A 16,445-nucleotide genomic window follows, 5' to 3' on the forward strand; every position below is an offset into this window, starting at 1 on the left:
CTGGAGATATCTGAAAACTAGATTATCTGGGGATAATCTAGAAGCCATATTCTATTGTCCAATGTTTGGCAGTCAGTGAGAAAAAGAATGACATTTTGCTCTTGTGATATTAACGCAAGAAAAGATATGATATTTTATTTCATTGTTTTTACTTTTCTCTTACTTTGCAGTGTAGTTCTGGAATTTTATTAGGAGAGGATTTTAGCTTTAAGTTGAATACAATTTCTGGAAGATATCTTAGAATGGTATCTTCTGAAGAGCAAGGGATGCCTTTCAAGAAATCATTTTCATGTCTGAAAAAAGATCTCAATTTTTTCCTAGAATTTGAACTTTTATTTGAAGATACTCACACTGAGTATCACTCAGACTGAATTTTGTATTAGAACTGAAATTCTCTGGAAAATATGCAAGCCCTTTTGAAGTGGATATTTAGAAAACTCATGTTCACTGAATATGCATATGAAAAATGTGTGATATTTTAAATATTTAGCATAGAATTGACTTAATTTTTGTATTAGAGTTCTTCGTTATTAGTGTAAGTTGTGCATAATGTTTTAAACTAGTAGATTTTGGGAGGCAAGGAAATAAAAGTATTATGCAAGCGCATTTAGTCATTAAAATTCTGTACATATGTTTTTCTCTTACATAAACACTGAGGTGAACTCTGATTTGCTTTCCTAAAGCAGAGCTTTGCTTCAGAAAGTCTCAGAAACACTCCTATTAAAAGAAAATGATGATGTAGGATGTTGGATTTGGTGGATAGTTGTTTGATTTGTTTGTTGTAACAAATAAGTTACAGATAGAGTCAGGGACTACTTTTAAAGTTCTGTAGTTGGACCCTGATCTCCTACGAAAGAAGGGTAAGGTTCCTCCTACATATGCTTTGTATAGAGTACTGTAGGCTTGATTCTCGCTTAATGCAAGAGCATTTTCTGACACAGAATGCTTCTCAACTTCAAGCAGTAGTCTAAAAAATGGTGATTAATCCATGAAGTTAACTCTATTCAACTGTCTCGTTGTTGCTCCTTCTGTAAAGTTTTTGCTTCTGCTAGCTACATCTTAAATGTTTCAGCTCAGTGAAGAAACCAATCACTTCTTTTCTCATTAATTTCTTCCTAGGCTGAATCTGGAATTTGCTTTTCTCATTGGAATTTGCCTGTTTTGTCATAATCAAAATGTTCCACAGATATGATCTGATTTTGACTAACTTTCTCCTAGGTGCAGCATAGCAATAGGTTTATGATATAAAATACCTTTTTCCTGTTTCAGCTGCCAGGTTCTGAGGCTCAGTAGGGTGTTAGGAATTTCAGTGCTTCTGTTTATGGAGCAGGGGAAGAGTTTTGCCCCAGTGTCAAGATTCTACTTCCTTTCTCCACCTATTTTGAATTTTTCCTGGTTTCTTAAGCAGGCGATATTTATGTGCAAGGATACTCTGCATGTGATTCTACTTCCTTTCTCCACCTATTTTGAATTTTTCCTGGTTTCTTAAGCAGGCGATATTTATGTGCAATGATACTCTGCATGTGCTTGATTTTTCATGCTGCCTAATCAGCTTTGAAGCTGTTTGCCAATTTCAGTCAAATCTGACAGAGCAGATACAGCTCTTAAAGATATAATATTGCTATAATTTTCATGGAAACAGTCAGCTGTATGGAAAAGAGGGGTTGAATTAGTGTCCCCTGTAAGAGGAAGCTTGCAGAGCAAGTTACCTTTTTGTTTAAAGAGAAACATGTCCTGCTACAGGGAAGTTTCACATTTAATTCAACACAGAGAAGGCAACCACAGACAGAAATGCACAGGAAACCAGCCTGCTGTAATTTCATTTCTCACAGAAGTTTGAAATAGCAAAATCTTTTACCAAGTGGGATCATTTCTTCTCCCAATGCAAGAGGCATATCATAGTTCAATTATATAATTACTAGAGGTCATTGAGTTTGTATGTGGACATACAGTCACACACACCTATTGCTCATAGTACAATGATACAGTAATTCTTTTACTCTACAGTTTAGCTCGAAATCCTATGTTGTCAAAATCCTAGCTCGAAAACCTTAATTGTCTTCTCCCAACACAAATGCTTATGATACAGACACAGATTGACTCCCTTTGGCCTCAAAAGGTAAACAATAATAGTGCTTAATAAATAAGGATTTGTATGCTAGGGTATATACTAGATTTTATGGTTTCCAAAGGAAAAAAGATCTTGCATTAATGTTAGACTCATGAAAAATATTTCTTGCAGAATTTTAAAATTTGATTATCCAGGACAGCAAGCTTTTTATTCCTTAATGTGCTAGTACTATATCACAGTGATATTTCCTCTATTTGCAACCATATGATAACATTATCAATATTTATAAATAGTCTTCATTCTAGTCATATTATCTGGAATGTTTCAAGTATTTAAGGATTCACATTTACTTGTCCTGGGGTAGTAATAAACATGAAGTAGAGAAAAAAAGAACAGAATGCCATTTTAGAAGATACAGAAAAAAGAAAAAAAAAAGCAGAACAGTGAGACATATTTTACTTGGACTTCTAGCATTGATGTAGAAATAAAATGTGGAAACTAGGAATGTCTGACTTTAAATGAGAACATTTTCATAATAGATATATCAATATGCAGGAAAGATTGAGTCGTCCATGCCAGTAGCAGAGTAGTGCTGTCTGTTATAGAAAACAGATTAACAAATCAACCATTTCAGTGAGTGAGACAGAATTCCTATGAATTCCAGTCACATTAGTAACCACGTTATTGGACATATATTATTAACCAAGACATCAGAAGGTCAGCTCAGACTGATATGTTGAAGGGGTTATAGACATTGGAAGGGCAAAAAATGCCTTTCATATCAGAATGTGCTGCTCAAATGAAATCTTTTAGAAGCTTCACAATTCAACATGGTAGAGTACCCCAAAAAGATAACTAACCCTTGATTTCATTCTGAATAGTGTATAGAATCTGTTTCAAAGTGTTCATATTTGAAGGACCATTCTGTAGCTGTAAATAAATATCCTTAGCTTTAGTATCTGTTGAACAGATCTAATCTGTTGGATAACGGCCAAAAAGAAAAAAAAAACACTAGAGTGGTACTCAATCTCAGAAAGGGGAACAACATAAAAGTGAAGAAGCTCTTAAAAGGAAGCTAAAGAGGACACCCTAGAGAGTTAAATCTTTGCAGGTGGCCTGGAGAATATTAAGAATACCATATCAGAGGCACAGAGTAAATGTGTGCCTTTATCAAATATGACTTGAAAAAGAAGAAACTCAGCACGACTAAACAGCAGGAAGACATCCTTCAAAAAATCAAAGTTGTATCCAATGAGCAAAACAGGAAAGATCATCAACTCTGGTAGGTTAAATGTAGAACACAATAAGTCAGGCTAAAAACAACTTGCAAAAGTCAGAAAAAAGGAATAATAAATCTTTCTCTAAATATTGTGAACAGGAAGCTTGCCAGGGAATCTTGAAGGCAATGTTTGATCAGAATATAAAAGCAGCATTTGGAGAAAACAAGGCCATGTTTTTTCTACTTTTTTCAGTGTGGAAGAGCTTGTGGAGGTTCCTATAATAAAGCCTTTATGTTGAACTCATTGGAAAACTGACTGGAATTACTGGTAGAGGAACTCAAGCAATAAATAGACAAAGCCATCAGAAATATATTGCTAGAACCAGATTCTCACAAGATTTCTAAAGGAATCCAAGGGAGTAATAGCCAAACTACTGACAGCAGTATGTAATTGTTAGCTCAGAACTGCTTTGATATCTGAGTGGAAGTTCAATCAGAAGAAACCCATATGCAGATTGGGTAAAATCAGCGTATTACATCTCTTTGACTAAGACAGAATAAGCCTGATTCAAGCTAACTAACAATATAATCATAATATAATAACTAAGTTTTTTATTTAACTAGCTAACTCAGAACAAAATCACAGTGTTAACTGACTCAGTGCAATGCTGTGAATAGTGTAAGATGTTAATATGTTCTCAGTAGACTGATGCAAGTACAAAAGCTTGTAGGAATTAGTGTGATGACAGGGTTGAGACTGTTCTTAGTGTGGTATGAATATTCCAGAGATAGTATCTGGAATTCAATGCAAATGAATTCAACCAAATACATGATTCTGGAAGTTATTTAAGGTAATAACACTAGGCCACTGATCAGTGAGAGAAAGACAACAGTTTGTTAGCTAAGTAGAAATGTGAGTAGTCAAGTCTGGACCACTTCATTAACAACCAAAACTCAGCAATAGTTTAGTCTGCATCCCTGTTAGGAGTGTTTTATTAGTTGAGGAATATTATTAATATGCTACTCTTCCTGCTCCCAGTGTGATGTAGCTACCCTGCAAAAGTTTCCATTCTGTAACCAATAAATCCATCATTAACACTTTCCTGATAACAAGACATATCAGCAGAGCAAAATTTCACTGATATACTTCTCTAGATTAGGGTTTCCTTGTAGCTCAGCAACTCCTGTCAAAGAATACAGTATTTTACACTCATGGCATCAGTACCGTGTGTCATTCAGGCACAGCTTTGATCTGTACTTATTCTAGGTAAGACTGGTTTTAGATATCATAGAATGTGTCTTTACTTAATGATCTGATAAATCTCAGCACTAAAAACTGTCTTCATGACCTGATTCACTGAAAGGCTTTATGTACTTATGGATGCATGCACGTGGACATTACGAAGATGTAAGAGTTCCTTCAGGCCTACCAGCTCTGATCCAGAGCCCCATCTTAATCCATAACTGTGTTAAGGCTAGTGAACCAAAGCTAATAAATCTAGGTGTTTGAGTTGAGCAGCACACTAAAATAGTGACTGCAGCTAACCAGCTTGGAGTAGGCAGAGAATTTCTCATCTCTTTATATCAGTCTGTGTGGACATAACTGAGATGTCCTATAAAGGAGGCTTAGAAAAGGAGTTCATATATTAGGGGTGAAAAGAAAAGAAGGAAAAGAGTATGTCCAAGGTGACCATAATTCTGTATCCTAATAGTTAGACCAGTTAACTAAAAGCAGAGGCCACTAAATATAAAACCTTTCTTTAGGACAGTGTTGTGTCTTGTGGAATTGGTTTGTCTGTGTGCTAATAAATAAATAAATAAATAAAAGTGAAAATTGGGATTCAGCTACATGGATGTATGTGCCAAGTATCATTTTCACACAAAATTCTACTAAAGTCCTAGTTTAGTTGCCTGCATGCTTTTCCAGGGTTTAACCTTTAATATTTGTCATGACACTGCTACTGTAAGACCAGAAAATATTCTAGCCCAAATTTGTATATGGAGAAGGGCATGTATCTCTCTCTCTCTCTCTCTGTGTGTGTGTATGTGTGTGTGTAAGTTTGTACATATATGAAAGAAATGTGGAAGTAACATAGGTCTGGAATTGGTAAATATGTCTGGTTCAAACTCCTGGAGTCAAGTAGAGCTATGCAGATTCTTCACCTTTTTTGAGACAATCAGATAATGTTATTTTCTCTTTCTACATATGTATGTCTCATAAACAAATCACAGAATCAGAGAATGGTTGAGGCCGGAAGGGACCTCTGGAGATCATCTAGTCCAACTCCCCTGCTCAAGCAGGGTCACTTGCATTTAGGGTTTGTTGTTTACATTTTGCTGTTGAGCTATTCAGTCAGCTAACAGCTGGATTAGAGAGAACGTACATTATGAAATGAAGTAAATAATTGTCTGAACTAGTTTCTGGGGGTGTTCAGCCTAACACAGATCAGAGCTTGTTAGTCAATTACACCCATCTGTTTCCCCTACTATTTTTAAAGTAAATTTAATTTCTTTCATTCCAGTTTGAAATATTACAGACTGTGGGAGCCTAATGTCTCCTAAAATTTGTAGCCTGCTCTCAGACCCTGCCATTGTAGCTCACAGAAAGCAGCCCACCAGCCAGCAGCTGAAACTAAGGCTTACTTGCATCACTCACTCTTACTTGCATCTGCTGGGGCCTGCTGGCGGCTAGCAGCCATTCCAGAGAGGATGAAAATGGCCATTAAAGTCAGCTGTAAACCTTCCACTGGCCCAGAGGATCTACAGTAGGTCCAAAGAAAGAGTAAACATTAAAGAGCAAAAGCTGATTTACTTGTCTTACTGATTTGACATCAGTTTCCAAGGAAACAGAAAAATGTGAGAACTGGGAGCCAGCAGCTGAAATTGACTCAGCTGGTGGCTAGTTCTATTTTTGTTTCCATAGAAACAGATATCAAATTGGCAAAAATAAAGAAACAGGGCAGAGTCAGTTCCAAAATGGCAGGATGAATGGCTGCTTCTTCAGCTACTTAATAAAATAAGGTTTCTTGGTATTTATTCCTCTTCAGTAAGCAATTCCAAATTTAGACCTGGCTCCATTGTTAACTTCCCAGTAAATACTGCATTCCAACCATATGAACATAGAACCACTGTCATGGACCAAACTTGAAATTCATCTGGTTAAGCAGCTTGTTTGCAACAGTGTTTGGCACAAGCACTTTTGGAGGAGGATAGAAACATATAGTTCACAACTGAGAGTTCTCTTGTACCACCTAAATTTTCACTCATAGTCCACAATAACTAGTGACTTCAAATAGCAGATGCATATATCTCACAGCATTTTTTAAGCATTCACTATTTGAATACTTTTGTTGCCTGTATAAATGTTAGTTGTTTTTGACTCTTGCTAAATTTTCACAGTTCAGTGTAATTGCTAATAATGAACTGTGTGAAAAATGGCTTCCATTTTCAATTATGAAAATGTTGCTTTTCAGTCCCATTGGACATTCCTTATTTTTCTTTTAGGGAAGGAAAAAAAAAAAACCCAAGAAAGGAATCTTCCCCATCAACCTTGGCTGTACCATCCATTATTTAGCATGTGTTTATCACACATTCTTATTTTCCTTTAGCAGACAGTCCCAATCTTAATAAGATCTTTTTCCTATAACATAGAAATTCTAAAGCATTCTTTTTAGTTAGGATGGTTAATATTGCCTATGGTATTTTTGAAGACCTATGTAATAGTTTTCTCTATTGTTCATCCTGTTCCTTATGTTTTCTTTACTTCTTTTCACCATTGTACATCATTAAACAGAAGTTTAGATTTCACTGTTCAAAGTGATCCCCTGGTTATTTCAATGCATTAAGACCACTAAAGAATTTATAAGTAGTTCCCTTGTTTTTAAGTGAGAACTGTTTTACAATTACTGACATTGAATTTCAACTGTCTTCATATTGTTTATTCATTTACCTTGGTTAGGTTTCTCATAGTTATGATTAGCCTCAATTAGCCTCAACATTTTTGTCTGCAAATTTTCCTGCTCATGCTGTTGAGCAATACTGATTTTCATGTGGAATAATGGTTCTTAGAATGGAAGTATTACTGTGGAATATGGAGGTATGATACTGGGGTTTTCATGTATTGTTATTGTTAATTGTGCTGTTGTTATGCAGTCACACCTCTACTGCTCTGGTAACACTTGTCTCTAGCTTCTCTGGTTCTGAGAACTCAACCACCAAAGCTGTCCAATAGCATCCATCCTTCCCACTGTATTTGGCAACCCAGGCTATTGTTCTCCCCTTGGGATTTTATGGAATAACCATCCGTCCTAAGGGACTAGTCAAGGAAAGGAAATCAGATGGTGGCTGTGTAACACCAATAAGGTCATTATGTAGGTATGGATTAAAAGCAGTCATTTACTGCTTTTGATAGCAACACCACTAAACTCCCCCAAAATAACCTGAGACTACCAGTAAATGATTCCCAATCTAATGAGCATTTGGCATACCATCAGTTATACCTGACAGGTTCACACAGAAGACACTATGATATTTTTTTTCATTCACTGAGGATGCTCAATACATAATAGACCGAGTGGCACTTCTTTCCTTTAAGCGTCAAATACACAAGATGCATTCATCCAGATTTATTCCTCTAAAGGCTGAAACCAGAGCCAAAGGTGACGTTGATTTTATGCCTCCTTAGAAGGCTACAAGTTGCTACAGAGTTACTAAAGGCCCGCAATGATGCTTTTTAATTGTCAGGAAATACTGCTGGCTTTGGGATATTTCAGCATTCATTCAGCAATGCCACACTTGCAAGGACTTAGAGGCTCATCTTCTCATACGCATTCCTGCTTCTTTCAAAAATAAATCTCTGATGGATCTTTGGGCACATTTTTACTTGAATTGCGTATTAAGTATCAAGATTTAAAGGCTTTATAATGCAGGCAGGAATATTTCAATCTGTTATGTTGGTGATTTGAGTTGTTCTTAATATCAGAAGCAAGAAGGAGGTAAAAACTCTTCCACCCTCAAACTCCAAAGCCTGATTAAGAAAAGCAAGGCTCTATTTCCAGAAAATAGACTCAAAGATCTGATGAATCTCTCCCACTGGATTCTGTCCTGAGCATTCAAAGACCCTTGAAAGACCCTCTGTAGCTATTCATTCTGGAAGCAAACACCACTGTATAAAAAAAAGACAGTTTTACTGCTTATGTCAGGAAACAGATGCTGATACAGATGAAATGAAACATAATGAATTACTCAAAGAATATGCTGAGATTGCATTAGTGCCAATAAAATCCTTCTACCAGATTTCGATGAACATATCAAGTTCTCTCCTAAAACAGCTATTTAGGATGTTATGGAAATTAGGCTTGTCGGCCACCATAACAGAGCTCGACCCTAGGTTCCCCCAAGTAAAGTTCAGAGCCAAATCAAAACAAATTAAATTTTAGTCACGCGCGTGCCATAATTACAGCTTGAGCTGGGTGCCTCCTAAGAGGGACCCTAACATAAACAAATCCTGGGCAATTATAGTTTTTTCAACTTACATTTCCCACCCCTCACGCAGTAGTTAGACCAATAGTAATTTTTTGGTCTGGGGTCTCCTGCTCCTCATTGGGTCTCATCGTCATTCTGAGGTAAGCTGTTTTTCTCCTTATTTTTGTTTTTTGCGGTCTCTGATGATGGTTGTACCTCTGTTTTTGTTGGGTCTTACTGTTGCGTCTGAAGGTCCTGAGGAGGAGGTGATTCTAAATCACAGAATGCAGACTGCTTGTAACTGCCTTATCTTCCTAGCTTGAACCACCTCTGAGGCCCTTTTCTTACTGGACTAAGTAAAAGTTCATTATTTTATCTAAGTGTGGCCTAAGGCTTCAGCAAATTTAGCTACTCATGCTAAGCAAGTTTTATATAAGTTTTGCTAAGCTCTCTCACAGAGCAGCATCCATGCTATACTGTCTCTTTACCCAAACCTTGAACACTCTGTCCCATCCTGACAATGCAGTCTTAGTTATTTTATAACTTGTCACCTGGACAGCACCAATAAAATATATTTGGACATAAAATTATAGAAATTTTGAAAATTCAATTAAATTCAATTAAAAAAAACCTACCATAATCAGCACAGGTTATATATTGCAAGTGCTTTGGGCCATTCTCTACATTGGTCTCCCATATAGTATTAAGTCAAGGCATTTGACTTAAGATCCTATGTATGTAAAAAATGCTTAGTGTTTTGGAGAGGACAATTGTGTTCTTCACTGACACCCATACTCCAAAAAGTTCCAATGTAAAGTTCATATTTAAGTGAGAAAAAGCTTTTGGGGCATCTGCCAAATACTAGAATTAATTTTTCTAAAAACCTGCAGATTATCAAAAATCTGTCCCATCTTACTGATCTGGTGTAGGAAATTTTTCCACGTTCTCTTCACTAGAAAATGTGAGTCTTCATTTTTCTGTCATCTTTACTGCTTGCCTTAACTCCAGTAGTGTCATGGGCCCAATTCTTTTTTTGGATTTTCAGGTACATTTAAAGTAACTGTGTTGTTTTCTAGCTATTTGTTCTTGGAAACCTGTGTTAGCTACTCTAATTTTTCTCATATCATTTCTGCCCTAATGTATGTATTTTTTTGTATCAACTTGATTGTTATGGTTAAATTGTAAGAGACCCCTAGTTATCTCAAATAACATTTTGAGTTTGTGTCTTGATGTAATACTTAATATTGACTTTTTATTCAACAGTTTCCATTCATCCTGAGATATTTTTATTGCTTCCTCATGTTGCATCTGTGACCCAAGAAGGAATTTTAGAGATGAGAATTTTTCTAAAGCAGTTGAGAATTCCTTTATTATTATTACTATTTTACTTTAGAGTTTATTTGGTTAGAATACTCACTCTATGGAAATACCCTTTTATGTTTTAAAACCATTAAACCATAAAACCTTTGGCATCATTCCTCTTTATTAAATAAAATCCTGTGTAATTTTTAGAAGTGTGGGAGGATCTCTTCTGATGTGTGCTGTGGAATTAGATACTCCAAAAAAGCACATATTTGAGAAAAAAAGCTTCTCTTAATATTTTGTTTCAGTACATTTCATAGAGGGTGTGTGTGTGTGTGTGTGTGTACATATCCAGTGTCTTGATCTTTCTTATTTCAGTTCTGGTAATCTGGTCAGAGTTAGCTCAGCTGGCTGTATGTCCAGTTAAAGAAGCCTTTCTTTTCCTTTGTATTTTGCCTAAAACTTGATGTGATTTTTTTTTTAAATATATACATTTTATATGTATTCTTTCCAAGGGGCACAAAGAAAGAACAAGGAGTGTCTCTTACTTTCTGGCAAGCTGGGACAGGTGTTGTTCATGTTAGTACAGCTTTCAAGAATCTCTCATGGAATTGTATAGGATTGGAACATAACTGAAACAACCTATGGTTCTGATGGTGATAGACTAAAAGCAGAACATACTCTGTGTTATATATTTCTGTGTGCTGATTACTTCTCTGTAGAAAAGGAATTGTGATCTAACAGTTTTGATTAGTCCCCTCTCATTTCAGGGGACTGTTGCAAATAAAAGTGGAACAGAACACCTACTTCATAAATTTATAGAGCTAATTATAGAAAGTAATTTACCAGTGAATTTTCTATTTGCAGTAAGACCAAGGAACTAGCATATAACTTTATGTGGTAGGTGAAAGCAAAATAAACATTTCTTACTGCCAACTTGGAGGTGTTCTTCAGCTCTTCTTATATAGGTTGAAGGCACACATCTTTAATGTTTTCATTGGGGTCTAATCTCATAATAATGCTGTGAGCAAAGTTTTAAAGCAAAATTCTTTTTGTGATTCATTTGCATATACTAATATAGAAGAAAGAACAGTGGGATAAAGCCCTGTGGAGACAAATTCAGGATGGAAATGTACGTATGACGGCAGATCATCAAACAATGTCACAGAAAAATGGCATTACAAAGGAATTGGGCTGGAACAAGACTGGGGGGCAGGAATGCGGTAATTTTTTTGCTGTTTTTTTTAATTTCAGTTAAATTTTAGTTAATTTAAAATATCAGAGTTAAACCAGAAATGATCACAATAATTATTTAAGCTGTTAAAATAACAGACTTTGACAAGTCATTTCTACCGGTCACTATGACATTGATTTCATAAATTTAAATTCCAAGCAAGATTTCCATGTTCAGTGAAAAGAACTGCAGGAAATCTGTCTTGTGTGGTTCCTTGAAAGTGCTTAAAAACTTCTCTAGCAGATGCTATAAAATATCCTCGACCCTAAAAAGCTGAACTAAAATGTCAGCTGACCTGAAAAAACAATTTTATGTCTGATGCTTAGTAATGATCAAAAAGGAAAACTGAGTGTAAGGAATTATAAGGAAAGAAGTAGGAAACAAAACAAAGCAACATTATGCTGGTGTATAAATCCAGAATGGAGTTATACCCACACCATGTACAATTTCAGCACACTTCCCTCTCTTCAAAAGGCAAAATAAAAGTGGAAAAGGTACAGAAAGAGCTATAGGGTTGATCAGAAGTGTGGAATATCTTCCAACCAAGGAAAGGCTGGGACCTCTCTAGTCTGGAAAATAGATGGTTGAGGAGATATCAGACAGAGATGCATAAGATCTTTGGTGGCTTAGCAAATGCGAAAAGAGGTGATTACTCATTGTCTCAATACAAGAACTAAAAAACATGAAGTGGAACTGGCAGGTTCAAAAAATAAAAAAGAGGGAAAAAAACCAACACAGTGTAGGTGGAGAACTCTAGGCTGCAGAATGTTGTAAATCCTAAAAGCTTTTGGGGGATTAAGGAAGCAACAAGGCACATGGAAGAAAACCCTATAAAGAGGTCTTAAATACAAAGACACAACCTTCCTCTCAGTAAATCCTGGACTGGCAAATTGTTAGAATATTCCAGAGAATTGTTTCTATATGCTTGTCCTGTTTTCGGATTTTTCCTTAGGCATCCATTAAAGGGCACTATCAGAGACAGCTATTGGGCTAGATAGACCTTTGTGAGCTAGTACAACTGTTGTTATGTGCATTAGCTATGTAGAGGGAAAGACTTTTGTAATTTTTAAAATTCTCTTTGCATTTAATTTTATTCCTATTCTTTATCATTTTTTCATAGAATAGAGTTTTTTTTTCTCAAATAGTGGGTACCATTTATGAATACTGATGAAGGAATGTTTAGAAATTATTTCTCAATAGCATGTGGCCTGCATTTTTTCCAGGTATGTCAGGATATCAGATTTTTATAGTACTTGATTGTTATACTACTGTGGGAAAACACATGCATTTAATATGTCATAAAGAGGAAGAGGTCTCCAGTCTTTAATTTATTTAATACATGTAAAATTGTGACTTCTGAAAAGAAAACTCAGAGTCAGGAACTGAAGTACAGAATCAAAAACTTGTTGAGACTGGAAGGGACATCCAGAGATCATCTACTCCAACCCTCCTGCTGAAAACACAGTCTGTTAGAGAAGGTTGCTTAGGACAATGTATAGTTGCATTTTGAATATCTCCAAAAATGGAGACTCCACAACAGCTTAACCTGTTCCAGTGCTTGACCACTCTCACCATAACAAAAGTTTTTTCTGGTGGTTGAATAGGATTTCCTGTATTTCAGTTTGTGCTCATTTCCTGTTGTCCTTTTCTGGGCACTGGTGGGAAGAGGATGGTTCTGTCTTCTTTACTGCCTCCCATCAAATATTTATACACATGGATAAGACTCCCCCCGAGCCTTCCCCTCTCTAGTCCAAAGAATCACAGCTCCTTCAGCATCTTTATATGTCAGATGCTCGTCATCATAGTGGCCCTTTGCTGGATTTGCTCCAATATGTCTGTGTCTCTTGTACTGGGGAGCCCAGACCTAAACACACAACAACAGATGTGGCCTCATGAGTGCTGAGTAAAGGGGAAGAATCACCTCCCTCCACCTGCTGGTGACACTCTTCGTGAAGCAGCCCAGGGTGATGTTGGTTGTCTTTGTTACTAGGGTGCACTGCTGGCTCATATTCCACTTGTAACCCCAAAAGAGCCCCAAGGCCTTTTGTGCCAAGCTGCTTTCCATTCAGTCAGCCCCCAACTTGTAGGGGTGGGTGCCTGGGTTTCTTTCTCGCCAGGGGCAGGACTTAGCATTTCCTTTCAGTGAACTTCAAGAGATGCCTGTTGGCCCAGTTCTCCATCCTGTTGAGGTCCCTCTGAATGGCAGCACAGCCAGCCACAGGTGAACCAGCAACTCCTCCCAGTTTTGTAATCATCTGCAAACTTGCAGAGGGTGCACTCTATGCTATCATCCAGGTCATTAACAAAGAGGTTAAACAGTATTGGCTACAGTATCAACCCCTATGGTACACCATTAGTACCTGGCCTTCAGCTGGACCTTATGTTGTTGATTATCATAACCCTTTGACCCCAGCAGTTCAGACAGTTTTCAGTCCACCTCACAATCCACTTGCTAGTCCCTACGTCATCAGTTTGTCTATGAGAATGTTAAGAGAGACAGTGTCAAAATCCTTTTTATAGTCAAGGTAAACAGCACCCACTGCTCTTCCCTCATCTACAGAGCCAAGCCTCTCATAGTAGAAGGCTATCAGGTTGATCAGGCAGGATTTTCCCTTCACAAGTCCGTGCTGACTACTCCCTATCACATTCTTGTTCTTAATATGTTTGTAAATGGGGGGGATTTGCTCCATCACCTTCCCAGAGATCAAGGTGAAGCTGACCAGCCAGTATGTCCTCTGACCCTCCTTCTTTCCTTTCTTGAAGACTGGAGGGAAATTTCCTTTTTTCGAGTCCTCAGGAGGCTCTCCCAATTGCCATGACCTTCCAAAGATAATTGAGAATGGACTTGTGTATATACAATTAGTTTAAATGTTCCCTAACTTAATCCTCCTCAACCAAAGGTAAAACCTCATTGCTCTGCACTTTCCCACTGGTCTCAGGGGGCTGAGATTCCTCAGGACAAACTTCACTAATAAAGAGTGAGGTGAAGAAGGCACTGAGTACCTCAGCCTTCTCCATGTTTGTTGTCACCAAGTCCTCTGCCCTATTCAGGAGCAGGCCCACATATTTTCCCTAGCCTTTCTTTTGCTGTTAATAGATCTGTAGAAGCTCTTTGTGTTGCCCTTCACACCTCTCACCAGATTCAATTCCAGATGCACTTTGGTTTTCCTAACCCCATCCCTGTGCACTTGGACAGTGTCTCAGTATCTCTCCCAGGTCACCTGTTCCTGCTTCCACCTCTTCTATACTTCATTTTTATATCTGAGTTGAGTCAGGAGCTCCTGCTTCATCCATACAGGCCTTCTGCCACTTCGGCTTGATTTTCTGCTTGTTAACAGGAGCCATTCTTGAGCTTGGAGGAGCTGATCCTTGAAAATCAACTAGCTTTCTTAGACCCCTCTTCTCTCCAGGGCCCTATTCCATGAGATTCTTCTGAACAGATCCCTGAAGAGGCCTAAGTGTGTTGAAGTCCAGAGTGATTATTCTGCTATTTGCCTTATTCCCTCCTCTCCAGATCCTGAACTCCATCATCTCATGCTCACTGCAGCCAAGGCTGTCCCTGACCTTCTTAGTCCCCACCAGTTTTGTTTGTAAGTATCAGGTCCAGCAAAGCACCTCCCCTCATCGTCTCCATGCTCATATGCCAGCTAATCAATTCACTCCACAAATCTCCTGGATTGCTTGCATCCTGCTATGTTGTCCGTCCAGTACATATTGGGCTAAAGTTGCCCATGAGGACTAGGATCTGTGAACATGCGGCTTCCACCCATTCCCATTCATCTACTTATTCCTAATCAGCCAGTCTGTGGCAGATGTAGCCCATGCTGGTCTGTCCATGATCCATAAACTCTCAGCTGACTCATCAGCCATCCCAAAGCAGAGCTCTACGTGTTCCCACTGCTCTTTCACATCAAGGGCAACTCCCGCTTCTCACCTTCCTGGCCTATCCTTCCAAAAGAGCCTGTATCCACCCACTGCAGCACTCCAGCCACTGGAGTCTTCCCCCATGACTCTGTGACCTCAGTGAGGGCATAGCCCTGCAACTACACACAGAGCTTTGATTCCTCCTGCTTGTTCCGCATGGTACACATCTGCCTTAGTGTACGGACATTTCAGAGAGGTGTTTCACAGTGCTATCATCTTGGCATTTGTGTGCATATACTGTGAGTGGGCCCATTTCCATCCTGTTATGTTGTCTTCAAGATCTTTCTCGTCTACATCATCCTGCCTTGTCTTTTGCTGTTCAACGATAAATCAGTGAACCTGCATGTGGAGAAATTGTCAGGTGCCAATATTTCTGTAAATTTTTCAGTGTTTACATTCAATGTGCTGCATTGCTTTACAGAAACAGAAGTGCTCTGTTTCACAAAAGGCTTTTAAGGTTCAATAGAAATATAATTATTAAATAAAAAAATTTAGTTTCCACAAAATCTGTTCAGAAATTTGGAAAAATGGTGTTTTGTTTAATTCTGGTAATCTCTGATCAAAAGATGAACCCAGAAAGAAATCAGTACATGAAAGAACTAATGGGATAATTGGGAAAATGGAATGACCCTGTTATTAAAGAAGTCTAAAAGAATATGGCTTGCTTAATTAAGGAAAATAATGCTAGGAAGGGATATGATTACTATCTCTAAATTTATTGGAAGAATAAAGACCAGGAAGGGAGAGAAACTATTAAAACTGGATGTCAGTGCTGACACAAGAAAAAATATTTATATATTGATCATGAGTAAACTGAAATTGGAAATTAGAATATGCTTCTAAGCCACTAGGTTAGTTGAGGATCTAGAATAGTCTTCCAGTAGGAAAGTAATTAAGGGAGGGGGAACCCTTAACGTTTGAAATTCAGAGTTTAGTAAATATATGAGTGAGATTATATTATATAGAGACTTGACTCATGTTTCTGTGTTTATGAAATGGGCTCTAGATTATTACCAAGAACCTGTGAAAATTGCTTGCATTCCTGTTATTTTCCACTTAAAGGCTGGCTGGCTTTATCTGGATTTCGTGATTTTTTTTCACCCACAAATGGCTAACACAAGAAAGAGAACACCACAGCTATCCCTGCACCTCCTTTAAAATGGTTCATTTGCCTCAGGCTTTTGGATTTAGCTGTAATGAAGATGAAAGATTGATGGCTGACTGCTGACCTA

The 16,445-nt window shown here is 37.7% G+C and overlaps 1 protein-coding gene across 1 annotated transcript in view; it reads left to right on the forward strand.

Annotated features, from left to right (window-relative positions):
- GABBR2 (gamma-aminobutyric acid type B receptor subunit 2) overlaps positions 1-16,445 on the forward strand; it is a 477,500-nt gene that overhangs the window by 341,489 nt on the left and 119,566 nt on the right. The window lies entirely within an intron of this gene.

The sequence above is a fragment of the Dromaius novaehollandiae genome, chromosome 2 (assembly GCF_036370855.1).
Source record: "Dromaius novaehollandiae isolate bDroNov1 chromosome 2, bDroNov1.hap1, whole genome shotgun sequence".
NCBI classification, from domain to species: Eukaryota; Metazoa; Chordata; class Aves; order Casuariiformes; family Dromaiidae; genus Dromaius; species Dromaius novaehollandiae.